The sequence below is a fragment of the Perognathus longimembris genome, chromosome 6, assembly GCF_023159225.1.
Source record: "Perognathus longimembris pacificus isolate PPM17 chromosome 6, ASM2315922v1, whole genome shotgun sequence".
Lineage (NCBI taxonomy): Eukaryota > Metazoa > Chordata > Mammalia > Rodentia > Heteromyidae > Perognathus > Perognathus longimembris.
This window is the reverse complement of record NC_063166.1, coordinates 46,138,129-46,160,618: the sequence shown is the minus strand read 5'-3', so window position 1 is coordinate 46,160,618 and position 22,490 is coordinate 46,138,129.

Below are 22,490 nucleotides of genomic sequence, written 5' to 3'. Positions count from 1 at the left end.
TCCAGTAGGAGCACAGATCTTTAAAGTTGTTGTTTCTATTTTTAATTTACTTTTTGAAGGTCAACATGGAATTTATTCTCCATTTTAAGAGTCTATTACTCACTAGAATCTTTAATGGAGCAATAATCCAAAAATCAATAGGAAAGATATCCTCAAAGCCTGTACCCTGTTGTATCTGAATGATATAATTGAGTTCATTTTTGGCTTTTGGGCCAAGTAGAAAATAAGTCCTTAACATCAGGAAATATGTGTGTGTTTGTGTGTGTGTGTGTGTGTGTGTGTGTGTGTGTGTAGTGAGACAGACAGAGGATAGCTACATGGGCATATATGTGTATATATAGCTATTTTATGATATATATGATATGTATCTATCTCTATCTATCTATCTGTCTGTCTATCTATCTATCTATCTATCTATCTATCTATCTATCTATCTCTCTCTATCATTGCATTTAAGAAACCAAGAACATTCTATTCCATCAATTGGATGGAGGATATTTAAATTCAGAGGTTTAAATTGAGAGTGTGAAGCCCTAAGTTACACACCCCCACTCCCCCAAAACTTCTCTGTGGTATTTCACATATGTATATCAATCGTATTTGACATCTTGACTACTGTTTTTCTCCTGCACTAATCATGTTTCCCTAACCTATACTATTCAAGTTTTCAGTGAATTTTCTTATGCCCCATTCTAGACCCTCATCAATTCCACAATTATACTCACATTCTCTCTAGGTATGTATATATGATTCTGCATGTTTTTATAGGTATGTTTATACAGGTCTAGACGAAAGATGAAAGCTAAAGATAGTGAAGAGACTGAGAAGAAGTTGAAGAAAAATTAAAAGAAAGGGGTGAAACAAAGATGAGAGGTAACAGGAGACTTTGTGCCTCAGAATCTATTTGCTTCCATCCTTTATGCCTATACTCCAGTATAAATAGGGCAGTGCCTACTCATTTAAGTAAGCTGTAGTTAAAAGAAAGGACTATGTGGGAAAATATGTGGTAAGAAATTAATGAAATATCCAGCTTTCACCTTTAGTGTGGGTAAAGTACAAGTTCAATGAGATTCTTTTCCTTTCTTCATTCCTTCCTTCCCTCCCTTTTTTTTTCTTTGCTGGTTCTATGGCTTGAACTCCAGGCCTGAGTCCCTGAGCCTCTTTGTGTTCAAGGTTAGTGCTCTACCAATAGAGCCACAGCACCACTTCTGGGTTTTTCTAAGTAGTTTGTTGGAGAGAAGAGTCTCACAAGACTTTGCTGCTTGGGCTGGCTTTGAACCTGGATCCTCAAATGTCAGCCTCCTGAGTATTAAGTAGCTAGGATTATAGACGTGAGCCACCAGCACCTGGATTCAGTGAGGACCTTTAACATAGATCACATTGGAACAATTTATGTTGGATAGGCCTGTCTTATAAATAATTTAAGGAAATTTAATACATTCATTTAATTTTTTTTATTTTCTCTCTATTTCAGGAGGAAATTGAAGTGGAAAATAGGATCTTGCTGTGTAACAAGGCTGACATTGAACTTTAGATAATCCAGCTTTAGCTTCCTTACTGCTTGAGTTAGATATGTCACCAATTCCCTTGATTATGAAAAAAATTAATGTTTACCTTTGCAAATAGCATATTAAGTATTCTTGAAGTTACAATGATATTGAAGATTTTCCTGGAGAATGTGCATGACAATAGCTAACTATAATGCACAATAAAAAAAATAAAATTGGTTTGAGATTAGTTGAAAAGTTTTGTGTTTTTTTTTTGCCAGTCCTGAAGTTTGAGCTCAGGTCCTGAGCAATGTTCCTGGCTTCTTTTTGCTCAAAGCTAGCACTCTACCACTTGAGCCACAGTGCCACTTCTAGCTTTTTCAGTATACATGGAGCTGAGAATTGAACCCAGGGCTTCATTTGTGCTAGGCAAGCACTCAACCACTAGGCCACATTCCCAAAGGTTTTAAAATATAGAAATGTAGATATTGATATATATGTTCTGACTAGATCAGTGAAGTTTCATCAAACCTGAGGTACATTAGTGTCCAAGTATGAGTGATGACTATGTCCCAAAGGGGGTAACATCGGTGGAGAAAAAATGGTGAGAATTTCAGACTAATGACAGTAAATAGTGAAATATGAGGAAAAAATGCAAGAATGGGTAAATGACAAAAATTTGAATGTGTCATTTTGAAATTGAAAATAGCATATATTTAGTTGGAAAGTAGTCATCAAAGCAGAATGAAGAGATACTAAGCAAATTTGGTAAAACAAAGAGGTGTTTTTGTGTGCATGTGAAAACATTGGGAGCTTTAGAAAATATTTGGGGAGGATGAAAACCAGAAGCCTTGACCTAAGGATCACCACCTATCCATTTTTCATATGAAGTTTTGAGACAAGCTTATGATTTTTAATAAATCTGATAATAAAGCTGAAACAAATGCTAATGACTATGACTGAATATAATTGAAGGTTGTTAACTTTATTCTTCCTCATGGCTATTTTCATATATCAATCAATTAACTGTCTATTGTATCCTATTAGAAAGAAGAATCAGGCAAAGAGAAATGAGAGGTACAAAGAAGACAGTTAATACAGTGCATTAGCAGGGCATGAGAAAACAATAAATAGTATATGGAGTTGAATGTATTAAATTGCAGTAAGCACCTAACAGTTGATATAATTTGTTATTGCCCTGCTAGATTTAAAATTAAATAATTTAATCAAGTCTATAGAAGTACCTTTTGAGTAATTTAAGATTTTTTCTGGTATTTGATTGGAAACATTTTGCTTTAACTGACAGACCAAAGCTTATTCATAGGAAACACAATCACCTGTTTTTGGCTATACCAAAATCTGCATGATTATCACGAAATCTTCAAGTAATCCTTCTGTATCTTCAATTCAAAAATATAGCTGGGAATTCACTCTTCAGATTCATATTCAGTCGTCTGTTTGGTATTGAGTGAAATGCCAAAATGGATGGGATTTAACAAGAGAGTTCATCTCCACACCATTCTGTATTTAAAGTTAGTGCCCAAAGTCAAAGATGTGCTCTGTTCATAAAATTTCACCTTTAGAACACATCCCAGAGGAATAGGTCAGTCAGAAAAGATAGCCACAGAGTGGGTGAAACCAAGAACCCTGGTCGGCACCAGAGGCCACTACTCAGATGGCCTCAGCAATTGTGGCTGTGCCTTTAATGTGCCAGTTTGTTCCTGAGCTTCTCGGAGACACCAAGCTAAGTCAGACTTTACATGACTATGTTAAACTATCTTAAATGACCAATATTTTTTATTGCCTAAGATAGGTACTGATTTTCTTAACCAGTGTTTGCCCTCAAACTGCAATCTTGGTGATGTCTACTTCCAGAATAATTTAGATAACCGGTGTCAACCACTTTCCCCCACTGAGATTCTTTCCTTGGTCCCTAGGCTTCTTTTTTCCATGGCACTAATCTCTTTAGAAACCAGAACTTCCTCAGCTACAACTTTACTTGTGATTTTGCTTTTCAAATCCAATTTTATGTTTCTTTCTGTGTCTTTTCTGCATTATTTTTCTAGAAATTTGGCTAGTAGCAGTAGGGAGGTTCCTATTACAGCCTGAATACTAGGATGCCTTCAATATTCCTCCTCCAGAATTATTAGTCCATCACCTTTCAGCCTCTCTATCAATATCATAACCTGGATAAATTTGGTCTGGTTATTTGCCACAATGTAACACTAATGGCCTCTATTCTGATTCTCAGTAGAATTCTTATTCTTGTCTGAGACCTTGTGAGCTCAAACTCAATGGTTACTCTATAAACTTTTTAGGCTTTTGAAAAAGAAACGTACTCACTACTACTAGTTATGTATGTAACTGTAACCCCTTTGTATATCACCTTGTAATGACATTAAATTAAAAAATAAAAACAATAAAATACTTATTCAAATGTTTTTATTATTTTTAAATAGTGCAAAGCAGTTGCTATTTAATAAAATAGTTCATGAATACAATACATTCTGATCAATCTCATTCCTTTCAACATTCTTGTCCCTTCTTCCTTTACCCACCTTAGTCCCTCACTTTTTCTTTTTTGTTCTTTTTTTTTTTTTTTTTGCCTGTTCTGGTTCTTGAACTCAGGGTCCAGGTGCTGCCCCTCACCTCCTTTTGTTCAGAGATAGCCTTGACTGAAAAAGTGAAGCTAAAATGTAAAGCTCTGAGTTCAAGCCCAGTGTATGCATTGAACACACAAATAAATGTAACAATATACAATAAATTCTTGGTGCTTTTTGTAACTTCAGGAAGATTATCTTTGCCTCCTTCAGAGGGAATATTTTAAAGATATTGGGGAGATTATTTATTTTAAAACCCTGGGAATCAATTAGGAAAACAATATATCTTTTTTTCTTAACACTATTTTTAGAAATAATCTATAGTATTTGCTTTATGTCTCTTTATGTTTTTTATATTTTTAAGGTTATCCTTATTTTTTTATTGCATCCATGCTTGTGAGATCAATTACTGGAAATCAATTAGATGAAATCAGTTACTGAAGCCTACACAACAAAATGGCCAGCATGTTCTTTTTTCTTTTCCCCTACAAGTGTTTACATGCAACTGATAACTTATATGTTTGATAAAATTTCAATCACAAGCTGGACACTGGTGGCTCATACCTGTAATCATAATTACTCAGGTGGTTCAATGTCTGTCTAGGTAGAAAAGTCCATAGTACTTATCTCCAATTAACCACCAGGAATTAGAAGTGGCAATGTGGGTCAAAGTGATAGAGTGCTATCCTTGAATGAAAAGCTCAGGGACAGGGCCCAGGCCTAGAGTTCAAGCCCCATGACGGACATAAAGAAAATACAACATAAAACCTTTCCAGTCAAATCAAATGTTCTAGCCTGAAGTTGGAGTTTTTGTTTTTGTTTTTTTTTGTAGTTTGGATGTCTCAAGAAATATTTTTGAAACAATTCAGAAGATTTCTATATAAGGTTTCACTATGCAGATTTATTTTTGTCCTATGAATGCTGAAAATTTCTTGTGGCACAGATTCCAACACAGACTTGGGGTATAATCATTCACATTCCTCATCTGGTAATGTGTAGACCAAACCTGATACCATATGACTGGAGGTACTAGAAGAATGCTTTTATAAGCACACACACACACACACACACACACACACACACACACACAGACACACACACACACACCACTATAAGAATGAAGCTGTGTGCCCCAAGATTCTATGCAAGCAGAGGCTAAAAACCAAATAAGAAGTACAGTAGACACAGTACAGTGTTTCTGCTCTGATACAAGTATATTTTTGGATAAAGAACTCCAAGAGGTGAACTTTTTTTCTCTGATCCAAATTTTGTGATTCCTATTTCTCTACTGAAAATACTGAAAAGATGTCCCACACATACAAAGAGGCTGGGAATTCCAAAAAAGCATCATTTAAAAAAAAATCACATTGTTCTTGAGCTCATTCTTCTCACCAGCTTGATTTTATGTGTAAATCTGCTCTTTTTTTTCTTTCAAACTTAGCTTTATAAAGCAACATGGCACCATAGAATGAGGCTAAGGAGTGCTGAGAAGGTGATAGATTACTGTAGTGTTGGCATGAGTCCCAGTGGGAGCCAGGGATGGATGGTGTTGGCAAATCACAGTTCTAGAAAAAAGGAAGAAAGAGAATTTTGTTTTTAACAAAGGTGACAATTTCACAATTTGTGCTCTCTGAAATGTCTGGTTGTTTCTCACAATTGTATTTTTATTCAGAATAATTTATGAAAGGAAAACCTCAATTAGCTCTTAAAACAGTATGATGTGCTTAAATGTCAGCATCTTAAATCCTGTGTATATTTGCTATGGGTATTGAAAAAATTGCAATTCAAACATCACCATTTTGTTTCTCATCATAAAAAGCTTCAGATAGTCATGAATCAGTTATCATGTCTAACATTCAGATGTGAAATTTACTGAAACACTTAATACAATGACATAAACTGTCAGAGACAAATCCTGATTCTTCTAGGTGTTTTTTATATAATGTTTTCCTTGTAGCTAAAGCATTTTTTCACATGCCGTGGGAACTAGAGAGGCACACACTATGTGTTTCCATAACCTCTACCTCTCCATGTAGGCAGCTGACTGGCACATAGCTATTGAATCCTTATCTTAGTAAAAAAATTATATTCATTCTTGTACTGGCTACTAGCTTATAATCATCACATTTACTGATTGGAATAGTAGACATTGTATTTTCTCCCATGAAGTTTGGGGTTCTTGTAGATTGTTCTTATCACTTTAAATATATCCTAAACCATGGATGGGTATTAAAATGTAAAAATATAATTTGTAATGTATAAAATATCTATATGATATCATTTAATATGAATAAAATGATAATAAAAACAATTCCTTTTAATCTCAATAGAAACTATTTTTAATGCACAAATATTTGTGATAAGTCAGATGAAGCAGATGCAGCAAAAATTTCAGTTTTTTGGTTGCTTCAAAATTAAATGTAATAATTAGGTTTAGGGATGATTTTCGAGTGTTTGGGAATCAAAACGTGTGTCAGGAGATAATATCTTCAAATACTGTTCAATGTAAATTAATGTGTACTTTTCCTGGAGTATTATATTTTTATGACTTATATAATATGTTTGTCAACTTCAAAAGCTGTATAGTTATCCATTGTGTATTCAAAATTATTTTGATTCCTCAGTCTTGTGAGATGTAAGTGCACTGGAGACTCTCCTATTGGGTTTCTTATGTAGTTGGCATGGTGTTGTGGCTTGAGTAGCATCATTTGAAGAAACTACTGGGCTAGCTATTTGGCCCATGGGCTAGGTGTGAATCCTTGTTCTTGCTTGGAAGATCGTCAAGTGCTCTTTCTGCCTGGTTTGGTTTTCTCACAGAGGAATGTCTGAGTTCCATGAGAGAGCACTAGGAGATTTTAAGTGTAGACTAGGTTAATTTATATATTTTATTGATCAGAGTAGGCACAAAATATTGGACATAAGAGCCACACCTTGATCATAAGAGTGTCCACATTTACAGTCTTTATCAAATCAACACACAGTCCATTTGAGCACCAGAATGAATCTCCATACTGCTTGTGAATCTGAACTGTTCCATGTACACACTGCAATGATGAAAATGTACCTAATAAAGAAGTTAACTGCACACTGGGATCCACGCATAGCAAGGCCATGGTTATGATGATAACTGATATTTCTTGCGCATTAGCTAATTTTTACTCTGCATTTCTGTGTCATTTGTAAGTCAATTTAATCTAATTTCCCAGGTCATATTTCATGAAACTCTTTTAACAAGCATTTTACTGATGTCAAAGAGCAGAATGTGTGCTGTGGTTCCTCTTCTCTACATTATAAGAAATCCTTTTAAAGGAATAATAGTCATTCACTTTAACTTTAGACAATTAAATATAAAAATGATTTCAAGTCTTTATGAACATCAGGTAATATTTTAGTCCATTATGAATCATCTACAACTATTTGTTTTAATTTTTCCTTGTATTTACATCCATAATTAGTAAAAAAAAAAAGAACAATAGTAAACATATCAGTGGGTTGAAATAATTTTGCCATATTGAGAAAAAGAGACTAGAGCCACAGATGTACATTAGGGGTAAAGCAATGCTTGCATGACCAGAGCTCTTGGATGGATTCCCCAGCACCATAAAAAATATACATACTTCATTTAATTGTATTAAATGGTATCATTTTAGCAGTTTTTCAGTATCAGTAACTCCATGATATGGAAACAAGTGATTTTGTTGTTGTTTTGTTTTTCTTTCTCTTTCTCTCTCTCTTTTTTTTTTATTAGGGAGCTGTTTTCAGTTATTTCTTTTGTCTTTCATTTTTTTGTTCCAAACCTTTGTCCTGTGTATGAGTTTATCTGATTTGGGGAAAGGGAAGGAGAATCACAGAAATGGTGGGACAAAGTGTGAACCAATGCAACAGTGATACTCACTACACACTATGTTGAAAATGAACTTTGCTAGGGGAAGAAAATGAGGGAGGTGTAACGCTGTATGCAAAGCAATGTACTCTTTACCTTACTTATTTAACTGTAACCCTCTGGTACATCATCTTTACAATAAAATAAAGTTTAAAAAAGAAGCACAGGAAATTACAAATAAAATACAATTTCTTCTTGTTTTGTTTTTTGCCAGTCCTGGGGCTTGAACTCAGGGCCTGAGCACTGTCCCTGGCTTGCTTTTGCTCAAGGCTAGCACTCTACGACTTGAGCCACAGCGGTACTTCCAGCTTTTTCTATATATGTGGTGCTGAGGAATAGAACCCAGGGCTTCACGTATATGAGGCAGGCACTTTACCACTAGGCCATTTTCCCAGTCCCCAATTACTTCTTATGTTAAATAAAATTGTATTGTGTTGCTAAAATATGCCTTTTAAATTAAATTTATTTATTTACTTATCTTTAAGTAGCAGTACAAAGGGATTTCAATTCAATATGTCAGGTTCTTAGTACAAGGCATTTAAAAATTATAATTATATTGTCTATAAATAGTTGTACAAAGAGTTGATTATGAATATAACAAATTGTTATCAGTGTCACCTCTTTTGTCATTTTCCCCATTCCTCCCAACCCTATTCCTTCCCTCAATTTCCTTCATTTTATAGGATATGCACTAACTTTTATGACTGTATTCTTCCTCTCTTCCTCTCTTCATTCATTTACTCCCTCCCCACCTACAGCATTTCAAATATCAGTTTCCTGGTATTCATTTTGTTGGACTGTGAATTAGTCTCCCTAAGGATTATACCCTTTCACTTCTCTCCTGAAAATATCTTATTTTGGATAATACATCTGTGTATGCTTTCATATTATCATGATATATTTACTATACAATGCATTTTGATCAATGTTTCCCATTTCAGTTCCCCCTCCACCATCTCTCCCAAACCTCATCTCCTTAAATTGTACACTGAATATTGTGATTGCATTCACTCACCCTTCCTCTCACTATTCTGGCTACACTCCCCTTGACCTAACCCGCCCCAACAACAATTCATGTTCCAGCTTCCTGGTATTCATTTTATTAAACAGTAAGTTAGTTGTTCAAAGGAGTCACACTATTGCAGTCCTCCTTTGCATAGACCATATTTTAGTTAACGTGTTTGTGCATATATGCATAGGACCTTGACTATGTTTACCTAATTATTTTTTGTTATTGTAAACGTTGTAGGTCTGTCCTCCATAGAGAGAGCTGGCATTGTGAGACTACCTAAAATATTTCAGCATCCATTTCACAGTGAATGGCAAGGGGCTGGGTTACCTCTGAGATAGAAGCTTTAGGTTCTGAAGGGCAATGCACACAGTGAACATATCTATAAGGGTGTATTAGAAAAGATTGAGTATGGAAAACCAGATCAAAATGAAGAGTCATTTGGGTCTTAGTGTGAAAAGCAGGATAGAGATCCTTGACATTCATACCTGTTTTCTGTAATCTCCATTATGGATTTGCTGTATGGCTTCTGAAGACAGAATAATGACCAGTGAATAAACATTTCAGGCTGTCAAATTCTGACTCAGTAAAAAATGAAGAAAAATTAAAGAGAAAGAATGCTAACCCAATCCTACAATACAGTAGAATTCTTTTTGACAGCCAGAGTGTTGCATATTTTGTGATGTTTTCTGAAAGAAAATTTGGTAAGGAATTATGGATCAAGACATATAAAAGACATAAATTACATTAGTACTTTGTGATATTTCTTTTTTTCCCAATCTGCATGTACTCAGACCACTACCACCATTCCTTAGTTCTTCCCAGAATATCAGAAAATATATTGGTGGTTGACTTGATTTCCTACATATTTCATCTATCCCAGACGGACTTTTGCCTAACCCCCATTTCACCACCTACATCTTTCTCAATGGTTTCCATTTTAGAAAACATGATTGTTACTTTAATTTTAAAGTTGGTGTACATTATATTTGTTTCCTCATTTGCTCAGAACCAAAATTGAATTATTTAGAATCATAGACTGTATGTCAAATTCTGCCTTCACTACACACTCTAACCCACAATTTTCCTCTAAACTCAGTTACCACAGAAGTCACAAATGACTACTCCTTTGCCCACAAGCCTGAAGGTTCTTGTCTAACCCATCTAAAGGTTTCCATTGTATTTAGTGTTTAATCTTGGAGTCTTCCTTGGAACACCACCAGTGTTTGTCTGTTCTGACTTGTACCTTTCTCCAGACTCCTATCACAGAACCACTGGTACCTGGTGGTAGTACTGGTCTGTTAGATATGTTTCTGCCTCAGGGCCTTTGTGATTGCTGTCCCTCTACTTAAGGGCCTTTTGTCTCACTATCTCATTGTTTCAGTTTGCAGTTTGCATTTTTATTTTTGTTTTCTCATCATTGTAACAACAGAGTCTTTTGTGATCACATTTTCCATAGTTTTTTTTGTGATTTATTTTCTCCATAACATTTTATCACTCTATGTGACCAGCTGTTTGCGTACTGATTTTATTTTATATTTTATAGGTAAATGTGAGAACTTTTATTTTATTTTTTTAATTTTTCTTATTTATTGACAAAGTGATGTACAGAGAGGTTACAGTTTCATATGTTAAGCATTGGATACATTTCTTGTACTGTTTGTTACCTCCTCCCTCATTGCCACCTCCTCCCTTTCCCTTCCCCTCTCCCCCCATGAGTTGTTCAGTTGATTTACACCAAATGGTTTTGCAAGTATTGCTTTTGTAGTTGTTTGTCTTTTTATCCTGTGTCTCTTGATTTTGGTATTCCCTTTAACTTTCCTAGTGCTAATACCAGTATATACAGTTTCCAATATACTCAGATAATATACAGTGATAGTGCAGGCATAACCACAGGAAGGGGATACAAGAGGATCACCAACAATATTACAACAGTGATATATCACTCGTTTCCATAACATGGAGTTCATTTCACTTAGCATTATCTTATGCATTCATAGGGGCATAGCTAATAGGCTCTTGTGATCCTTTGCTGTGACTAGCCTAAACCTGTGCTAATTATTCCCTATGACACTTTCCCTGAGCTCTATTGCTCAAGGTTAGTACTCTACCACCTGAGCCACAGCTCTACTTCTGACTCCTTTTGGTGGTTAAATGGATCAAAGAGTATTGTGCATTTTCCTGACTTGGCTGGATTTGATCTGCAATCCTCAGTTCTTAGGTACCTGGCCTTGTCTCTTTTCTATAAATTTGATTTAGGCTCAGTGATTTTTGTTGGTTCTTTTTGTCTTCATCTCTTCTGGGTCTTCAAAATTTTTTAATGTAATCACATCTCTCAAACATGTATTTAATGGCTAGTATCTTTCCTTATTCCCTATATTTCCCCACTATATTTTCTAAAAAGTGACAACTTTAACAAGTTATGATCATCTAAATTTCTTAAAACACAGATAGATGAGAAATATTAGAGCTGGCTTCTTGCAGGCCCAGGTGGGTAAGGAAGTAATTATTCATGTGAACATCTAGTAACTTCTTATTGAGACTATCAGGATGAGCAAATAAAACCAGAAAACACCAGAAAAAAATGAAATCACCAATAGATCATGAATAATTAAAAAGTTCATAATTGCCAAATATTGCATAGACCTATGTCACATAAAACAATTCTTTGCTTGCATGAGACCATTGAACTGGCCTAGAGAGTTCTCAGTTTTATTTGGTAATCTTACTTTTCATTCTTTGTCCTCTTCCCAACTTTTTAGATTCTATAAGAATTTCCTTGGGCTGTGAATATGGCCTAGTGGCAAGAGTGCTTGCCTCCTACACATGAAGCTCTCGGTTCGATTCCTCAGCACTACATATATGGAAAACGGCCAGAAGGGGCGCTGTGGCTCAGGTGGCAGAGGGCTAGCCTTGAGCGGGAAGAAGCCAGGGATGCTGCTCAGGCCCTGAGTCCAAGGCCCAGAACTGGCCAAAAAAAAAAAAGAATTTCCTTCTTTAAATGGGAAATAGAGAGATTGATGCAAGGGAGAAAGTTGTAAAGATGAATTTAGAGGACTGAAATATGCTTTGTGTGTTAGGAACTGTTTATGCTTTGGTGGTCAAAGTGTGGACTGGGAGGAGCTCCTCCCCTGGTGGACTTGTGGGATCCTACAAAAGCTGTCCTGCCTGGGACATGGCATCAGGTATGAGCAGCCTGACCCATACCTGGAGCCTAGCTTTGTCCTCCCTCAAGACCCAGTGACTTGCAGAGCACCAGGACTGCAGAATTTTCTCTTAAGGAGAATATGGGATTCAGCCAAAGACAGCAGCCCTGCTGCTGCTGCTGAATACTAACACATGGCAGTTACGACATGGGAGAGTTGTAGATAAATCATGAAGGGTCCCAGAGGGAACCCAGGCTTCTGACTGACATGTGTATGCCAACTTAGGTATAAACCTGATCATATCATATCCTGAGACAAGAATGCTACTCTATTTTTGAACTATTCACAAGGGCCATTCCATAATTCCTTGCATCTTTCTGAACAGGCTCATTTTCACTGATCAAGACTAATTAATACAAGATTTACTAGTTAATTCAAGGTTTTACTGACATTCCATTCTGCTTCTATGACTAGATGCAGTGTGAATATATATGGGGATGCAACAATAAAAATCTACTCCCCTATAATTAATATAAGCTAATTAAAAGAAATTAAATTATTAAAAGAGAGAAAGAAGAAAAAAAACTTCTCTTATAGGTCTAACCTTGGAAAGGGCATGCTTATACCGTCAGTGGCTTCATCAGATCCTTACCAGGAAGCTCAGACAAATCTCCCTTTATACTTCCTGCAGTATGGGGGGGAAGTAATCATTTTTAAATACGCGCAGAATTTTGTATTCTTCTGCTCAAGTATGCCTTCAGCAAACACTAATGTAGTAGAGCCTAACGTACAGGACATTATCAGAGCTAAGTACCCAGGGGAAGGCAAACACCACCCATAGGCCAGTATAGCATTTCAGCCAGCAGATGGAAGGGCCCAATTCTATGGCACAAACAGCTCTCCTCAGAAGGCAAATATAGTAATGACAGACTTGCTTTCAGTTTGCAGGGGGTGGAGGGAATAATTAGCACAGGTTTAGGCTAGTCACAGCAGAGGATCACAAGAGCCTAATAGCTATGCCTCTATGAATGCATAAGATAATGCTAAGTGAAATGAACTCCATATTATGGAAATGAGTGATTGTAGAAGACCTGTTGTAGTTAGTTTCAACATGCCATCTGAAACCGTAGCTTCTATTGTTGATGATCCTCTTGTATCCCCTTCTGTGGTTGTACCTGTACTATCATTGGAAACTGTATATACTGGTATTAGAACCAGGAAAGTGAAAGGGAATACCAAAATCGAGAAACACGGGATAAAAAGACAAAGGACTAAAAAGCAATACTTGCAAAACTGTTTGAACTGAACAACTCATGGGGGGGGAGAGGGAAAGCGGGAGGGGGGAGGGGAGAATGAGGGAGGAGGTAACAAACAGTACAAGAAACGTATCCAATGCCTAATGTATGAAACTGTAACCTCTCTGTACATCACTTTGACAATAAATAAGAACAACAACAACAACAAAAAAAGGAATAACAGAGCAAAATGCAGAACCACCTGTAAAGGTCATTGTCTCTAAATGTACTGGTTCAGTAATACATAGAGGTTGAATCATAAGACTAATGCTTCTTCAACCCAAACTTGTACGTATCAAGTGAGTACCTGCAAAACAACAGGCAGATTCAATAGAGAAATCAGGCATTATTGTTTTTTTTTTTTTCGCTTTGGAGACAGGGATTACTTAAGCCTTGACTAGCCTCCATCTCCATATTGTCTTAGCCTCCAGAATGCTGGGATTACAGGTGTGTGCCACCTTTCCTGGTCCCTCTCAGACAATATTTTATGATACTCCAAGGAAACCCAAAGACAACAAAAAGAGGAAAAAATAAAGGCCTCGGAGGAAAATTTAGCCTGAGAGCTATGTGATGGCAAACAGTAAACACAGTCTAGCTTTTCCTGAGCTAGATAAATATCGAATCTGACTTTAGGTCAATTTGTCTCCCCTCATGGTGAGGGGATGGGTTATGCCCTGAGTGTTCATGTATTGGCAGTTTGGTGTTTAGTGTGAGAAAGCAGAGGTGATTTAATTGCTGAGAAATAATGGACGGTGGTTAGGTCATTTCCTCAGGAAGGATTAAGATAGCTCTCCTGGGGTCCATGCTATTTTGCCCAAGAGTACATTATTACAAAAGCCAACTTGAGCCAAAGACCTTGTCTGTTTGGCTTCCTGTCTTATGCTTATTCCTGGTACGATGCCATCTGTCAGGTTCCAGGATAATAAGAGGATTAAAAATGACCACTCCAGAAAATAGTATATCCTGGACTATAACATGGTACCTACATTATGCTGACATTCATGGTAATTTCGAAAGTAAAGTGTAATTTTAATTTAAAAAGATTAAAAATATTAAGAAAAATATTTTTCCCTAGAGGATCAAGTAAAAAAGAATAGATTTGGACTTCTCATTCAAAGCCATATGAAGCAATAGAATGTGTGAGAATTGAACAAACTAACCTAAAATTTTGTGCCAGTGAATTAATCCTTCAAAAGTGAAAATAAAACCAATATATTTTTTAGAAAATGAAAATTAATATATTCCTTTATTAGCATGCATTTGTTGCACAAGTTCCCCCCACATGACATTTCTACACTTGTATCCATTGTTTTCCATTTAAATTATCCCTTCTATCAATCTCCCTTACTTCATTCCCCTCTTCTTAAGACAATTTCAATGGTTTCACTGTTTCATTTTCTGACAGGCAAATAAACTGATTTTTAGCATATTCATTCTCATTCACTATCTTCATGAATTTTCCCCATTTCTGGGAGCACCCACCCCCACAGAGCCTGCTTTACCTTGCCATCTTTAGTTTTTCAGTGTACAAAATATTTTCGCCATGGTATACTGTACTGTTCAGAATAACCTTCAGTATTGCTTCCTCTTCCCCCTACCCTCAGCAATCATGAACATTCATTATGCAACCCTCCTGCCCATTTGCAATGTTTTTCCAAATGTTTCACTCACCAGCTTTCTCTTTTGTTATATTTTCCAAGCTATCCTAGAAGTTGTTCTTACAGAAGGAAAACTATATGAGTAACTATCTACCATATTAAAGGCTAGAAGGGCACTAAAAGGAAATAAATATAGGTAAATTAAAATGCATGTTATTCTCATTTTATTTTTAAAATTATATTTTTATTATCTTTAAGGACTTGTACAAAAGGGTTTCAACTCATTATGTTATATGTGTACAATGTGCCTTGATCAGTATCCTCCATCCTCCCTAGCCCTACCCAAACTCAGTTTTCCTACGTTCATAGAATAGGCACTTAATATTCTGCATTCTCCTCCTTCTTCCTTTCTTTTATTATTTTCAGTTTAATTGAACTAATGGATAAGTTTGTTCAAAATAATGACAACAGAAGAACTTATAGCTAACAGGATAGGCGATAAATAACATCATAATGATGCAGGAGTTGGGAAGAAGGATTTAGCAATATCTTGTATTGAAGTTCTTGTGCTATCTATATAGTGGTATGTTGTTCCTGGAAAATGGATTTGTGTTAATGACAATTGTATATTGCAAATGAATGTACAAAAGAAAAACAGTCTATCAAAAGATCAAAGAGGAATTGAAGCGCTAAAGAGATGGAAATTTTGGAATCACAATGGCAAGAATTAAAAACAGTAGCAAATTCAGTAGATATGCATCATATTTTTTGTAAAAACCCAGCCTTTAACATTAGTAGTTTAAATATGCAAATTAGAAAAGGGGTGATGCTAAGTGAAATGAACTCCATGTTATGGAAATGACTGTTATATCACTGTTGTAATTAATTTCAACATGCTATGTGAAACAGTAGCTTCTATTGTTGATGATCCTCTTGTATCCCTGTCCTGTGGTTGTACCCACACTATCACTGTATCTTACCTGAGTACACTGGAAACTGTATATACTGGTATTAGAACTAGGAAAGTGAAAGGGAATATCAAAATCGAGAGACAAAGGATAAAAAGACAAACGACTACAAAAGCAATACTTGCAAAACCATTTGGTATAAACCAAGTGAACAACACATGGGGGGAGAGAGAAAGGGAGAGGGGGAAAAGGGAATGAGGAAGGAGGTAACAAACAGTACAAGAAATGTACCCAAGGCCTAACGTATGAAACTGTAACCTCCCTGTACATCACTTTGACAATAAATAAGAAAAAAAAGAAAGAAACAGGGTTGGTCAATTCAAAGCAGTACCTGATTATATCTTACTAATAGGAAACATACATGATAAGGATACATGTTATTAAAAGTGAAGTATTAGAGAAAGATACACTATGTGAACACTAGTCAAAGAAAAGCTAGATGGGCTGGGGATATGGCCTAGTGGCAAGAGTGCCTGCCTCGGATACACGAGGCCCTAGGTTCGATTCCCCAGCACCACATATACAGAAAACGGCCAGAAGCGGCGCTGTGGCTCAAGTGGCAGAGTGCTAGCCTTGAGCGGGAAGAAGCCAGGGACAGTGCTCAGGCCCTGAGTCCAAGGCCCAGGACTGGCAAAAAAAAAAAAAAAAAAAAAAAAAAGAAAAGCTAGAGTATCCACATGAATTTTATGTAAAGGGGATGTTTTAGTTAATATACACCAGAAAAAAACAGAAGCCATGATATGTACATAATTCATAGATGATATATAGACAGAGTGCTCAAAACTGCAACTGGCACACTAGAAGTTATAAAAACCAATGGCGGAATTGCTGTGTGAGCACTGGCTTGCTCAAGGCTAAGGAGGACAGGATGGCTCCATATGAATTCCATTGGCATGAAAGCAAAACCAACAACAAATTGTGTTCCAACACAAAGGCAGCCAGTCATCAGGTTTCCCTGCATTTCCTCTTGTTGTTCTATTCAATCTTTAAATCTTCAGATGAAATCTATCCTCACAAAGGTCAATCTACTTTCCTGAGTCTGCTGATGCTATCAGAAATATCAAGGCAAATAAGCCCAGAGTAATGCTCAACCAGATAACTAAACACCTATGGACAAGTCAAGCAGAGAGAGAAAACTAACCATCAAATATACTTCAGAGCAAGGTAAACTATCAAATATTAAGAGCAGAATTATGTAGAAATAAAAGAGAGGAATATTAAAAAACGAAAATAAGAAAGATGTCACCATCTTTATTATATATGTACCTACCAACACAAAGCATCTAAATATGTGAGGCAGACTTGTAGAATTGCAAAGATAAATGAATAAATCCATTATTACAGCTACAGTCTCTTCCAACACCACTATCAGTAGCTGACAGATCCAGCAGGTAAAAAATCAGCAAGGCCATGCTTGAACTGAACAGTCTCATCAATCAACAACATCTAATTTACATCCATGGGACATAGTTCATTCAACACTAGCAGAGCACTTACTAATCTGAACCACACAGGTAAATGTTCTGAGCCAGAAAACACATCTGAACAAATTTAGAAGAATAGAAATCATACCTAATATGCTCTCAAACACAATGTAGTTAAGCCACAAGGTAATAACTGAGAGCTTGGTAATACCAAAATACTAAGACAAAAAGAATAACACACAAACAACAGTCAATGACAATATCTCAAGAGAAATTTGGAAATATTTCTGCCTTTAAAGAAATTTAAAAATGTAACAATAATTTTGTGCATAGCAATAAAAACAGTGCCTTACTGGAAAGTTTTTGCTACATTAGATTCATTCTTTTAGAAGAGAAGAATGGTTAGAAGTCAATAATTGAAGACTTAATTTGAAGAAAAACCCACCTCCAAAATAAGAAATAATAAAACTGAGAGAAGAAATTAATAAAATTAAAAACAAGAACCAAGAATGGTGGCACATGCCTTTAATCCCATCACCTAAGAGACAGAGTAAGGATTCTCAAACTGAAACAAAGCAACAGTACCTCTGTCTATACATACAGATATAATATCAACTTTACAAGACCCAAAAGTGATTCATGGTAAAAATCTCTCAATAATCTAGGCATGAGGGGATCTTCATAAACTTTTAAAAGACATAAAAAACCCATATAGCTAATACCATACATGATGATGACCATATATATATATATATATATATATGCAGATATAGATTCCCATAATAATAGTTAAGATTATCATATCATTCTGACTCTTGTATTGAAAATTCTGCTATTTATATTCATCTGAGTTTTACAAAAAGCACCAATCAGTGAGAGATAGAGAGAAGGCAATGAAGAAAGAGAATGGGAAAAGAAGGACAGGGAGAGGGTATGCCTTACAATGGAGACTCAGAAATAAACTCACATAGCTATACATTTGATTTTTGCCAAACAACACACACAATGGCATACACTGAAGAAAAAACAACCTATTCTTACATGGTGCTGAAAATTTTGGATATGCACATGTATGGATAATGGATAGGTAAAATTAGGCAGATCAAAGTCAAGTTTACTAAAAACTTTTTGACTTGAGGAACTGCAAATACAGTTGCTGATCATCAGGATGAAGAGCAGAACAAGAAAAGAACAGTTGTTTAGATGGGAGACAAAGAATTTAGAATAGTTGAGTGAAGCGCCAATTAGACTGTTTCTTGACAAGAATTAACATGTGTAATGTTGCAGTTACGAGAGAGAGTGAGTGAGAGAGAGAGAGAGATCTATGCTAGCTATGCATATGCCAATTCGTATTTAACAAACAATGAGAAAATATAGTAATTGTATTTTTCCCTCTCCCATCCAACCTTAAAGTGTTTCAGGGGATATCTATCTATCTATCTATCTATCTATCTATCTATCTATCTATATCTATACAAAATCTAAATGTGAAGTCCTGTTATGCTCTGAACCCCTAGATGTCAGGAAAAGGCGAGGCTATGAAACAAGAAACTGAAAACAGCTGGTGAGTTAGGAAGACAGTTATCTTTGAGGTGCATAACAAGAAGTCTTTCAGGAAGAAAAAATTCTTGATTCTGTTAAATATTGATAGACAGGATATTGTTTTGTCATTTAAACCTAGACACTTTAAACATAGAATATTAGCAATGCTAACACCCAAGGTAGGAAAATAATCACCTACTGTGCCATTCTTACTTGCTACACTGTATTGTGAAGACTAAGAATTAGTCATTGGATCCATGGCGTGAATGCCAGGGATCACTGTGAAAGTATAGATAGGGCTCTGGTGACTCACAGCTGTAATCCTATCTACTTAGGAGACTGAGTTTTTAGAAATGAGGTTCAAAGCTAATCCCAGCCAAAAATTCCATGAAACTCTTATCTCCAATTAAACAGCAGAATCCAGAAGTTATGTGGTTCAAGTAATAGATCTTCAGATTTCAGAAAACAAAAAACAAAACCAAAAAACTCAAAAAGTGTGAGAAGTTCTGAGTTCTAATCTCATGGCCAGTGAAGAGCCAGACTAAAGCCATTTTGAAGTCAGGCCCCACTTTACCATGCGAACCTGAGATAAGCAGTCCCTGTGAGCAAACCCAGGACAAGTTTATTAGGGCCCAGAAGGTCAAGAACTCTAACCGCCTGGGAATGCTTAACTCTAACCACCCCCGGAATGCCTCGAGCCCTGAGCCAATCAGATTTGTACTCGTGTCCTAATCTTGCTTGCTTGAACACCTGATTGCTGTAACTTTGTTTTTTTGTCTTGCTTGAACACCTGATGGCTGTAACTTTGTTTTTTGCCTTTATAAACCCTGTGCAATCGCAGCTTGGGGCTTCCTCCTAACCTCTAACCTCCGCTGCCTCGGAGTGTAGGATGAGGCCCCAGCTGGCCTGCGTGAATAAAGCCTTGCTTTTGCATTTCGGAATGTCTGAGTCTCGGTGGCCTTCTTGGTGGTCTTCTCGCGACTTGGCATAACAGCCAGCACAAAAAAATGGGGAGAAAGGGAGGAAAAAAAGTATTGTCATAGAAAAGATAAAGGAAAAAGATAATTTGAGTATATGAAAAGAAAAGACAAGAGAGGCCTTAAGAACATTGAATATAAGATACTTGAATTTATTTTGTCATAAAACACTTCCAGGAATTAATACTTAAAGCTGAAATTAGAGTTGAGATTTTTTTCTTTTAAGATAGAACACAATCCAGAGTGTTCCTGTAATGTCTGGAAGTAAAACCTATAGGAAGGGAAATTTCCCTGTGCAAAGGGAGAGCAGAAGACAGCTCACTCCTGCTCTTTAGAGCTTGCAAGGAAATATGCCCACTACGCAGTAATAGCAATGGAAGCAGATTAATGGGCATGTAGGAAGTCAGACAGGCATGGGTAGGGGCTTGCAAAATTTTTCTTCTAATTGGCTAGAGTTTGTTAGTAAAGGAGCAAGGTCATCATCTGAGAGTAAGGATGAGAAAGAGAATGCCTCGGGGTGTGGAAGGCAACATGTATTAGGAGGATAGATTCTGGCTACAGGGCAGCATTACAGATCAATCCACTTGAGATTAGTGGTCTGACTTGGAAGTAGGCCAGGCAGCACAGGTATGCTTTTGTCCTACTCATGTAACTGTGGGGAAGGCTTCACAGAGCAAGCAGAAATTTACATTTCACCAGCCATTAGGTTTTTAACTGAGTGCAATAGAAACAAAGACCAAGGTCATTGACGACATAACATTGCTCATGAAATGTGTGTTATATATAAGAAACATTTCAAAGTATGAGAAGGTAAAGGTTTGGAGGATAAATAGGTGGTGTAATCAGAAATGAATGGTACATGGATCCTTGTAAGGTTGAAGAATGTTACTTATTGCATACTGAATTAAGCCAATAGGAAAGACAGTGGATTAAGCTGTAGATTAAGATGAAGGATGGGCAGGTTTTTATTACTGACAATGGAAAGGATTAGGTCTCACCATGGGTTACTGAGGGTGGAAGACATATTCATTTGGAGAATTAAGTCAAGAAAATAAGCTACCTGTGTACTGGGAGGTCACATCTCCAAGGATCGTGGTTTGCATAGTACAGTAGAGAAATTCTGTATTGCAGGAACTTCTATCTACTAGGAGAAGAATAAAAATCTTGAATTGTAGTGTGGGTTGTAGTAGGTAAAAGTAATGAATGGTGAGATGGGGAAGAATGATGAAAGGGGTGACATGTGGAATTAAAATCCATTTGAACAATTACTTAAGGATAATAAAAATAAATAAAATAATTTTTAAAAAATAAATAATGCTGGAAGAGCTATACTAAAGCTGGGATTTGAGGGCAGAGGAAAAGGAAGCAATCCATAGAAGTCATGTGGGTCAGGAACAAGGGGCTTAGCCATGTGAGATTGTTATTAGATGAATTCAAAGACTTTACAGTTGTCTCTGACCACTCCCAGAAGAAATATGTAGAAAAATCTAGAAATATTAAACAAAATCAGTTTCTCCTTTGGATGTTATATTGCCATAAAGAAAATAAGAAAACGAGATGGAAAAACTGGGAGAGAGCAAGGGAAAGGTAACACTATCCAAAAAGAAATGTACTCTTTACCTGACTTATGTAACTGTAATCCCTCTGTACATCACTTTTATAATAACAATTTTTAAAAAGTGAAAAAGTAGCAACAACAATGCCTCTGTTCTTTTCCCATTTTGTTCCAAAAATGTGGAATATCATCCCACTTGAGCCTATTGTCCCTGAAGGTAGGCCTCATTGGCACTCATGCTTTCTCCATGTCCTTCTTCCCTATGCCATCCATGTGCAGAGCCTCAAACTATTGGCAATGTTCTGGGTCAAAGCTTAACAGTTTGCTCTCTATATTCAAAGCCCATTTGGTAGTGATGCTCATTATACATAATATCCTTATACCAGTAGAATTGAAATGTCCACTTCTTGTTATAGGTGCTTAAATAACTAGTTTAACTAATGGAGCCTGTCTGAGAACAAATGGCATTTTGAGGACTATGTTTTCACAGGCAATTAGCAGGGAACTCTGGAGATGAGAGGGTGGAGCTGTGGCACCCTCAACTTCTGGTCATAGGAGCTTGTGGCTCAGAAGACAAGATGTCCTGTCCACTTGCGCAAACCAGCTATCTGCATTAATGTCCCACAAGCAAAATTTAATTTAATCATCACTTTATCAAATTATTATTTTGCATCATTTGTCCATTTCATACAATGTGAAGTCTTATAGTATCTTCTGTGGCTGTGGAATTGTTTTTGTTTTATCTCCTCATGAGAGGAAACCCTTTCTTCAAATGCTTCCTGGGTGAAATAGTGGGAAATATTGACATATCTGAAAGCATTTTCCATATTATCTGAAAGGTGCTGATCCATACAAAAAGACATTGTCCTTCAAAATAAAATAAGCTTCAAAAATTGACACCAAATGTTTCCTTTTATTCTTTTGATACATTTAAAAATGAAAAAGATGCTAAAGTATAATTAGATAGAAAACTGTATAAACCTACATGAAGAATCTTTATTTAAGC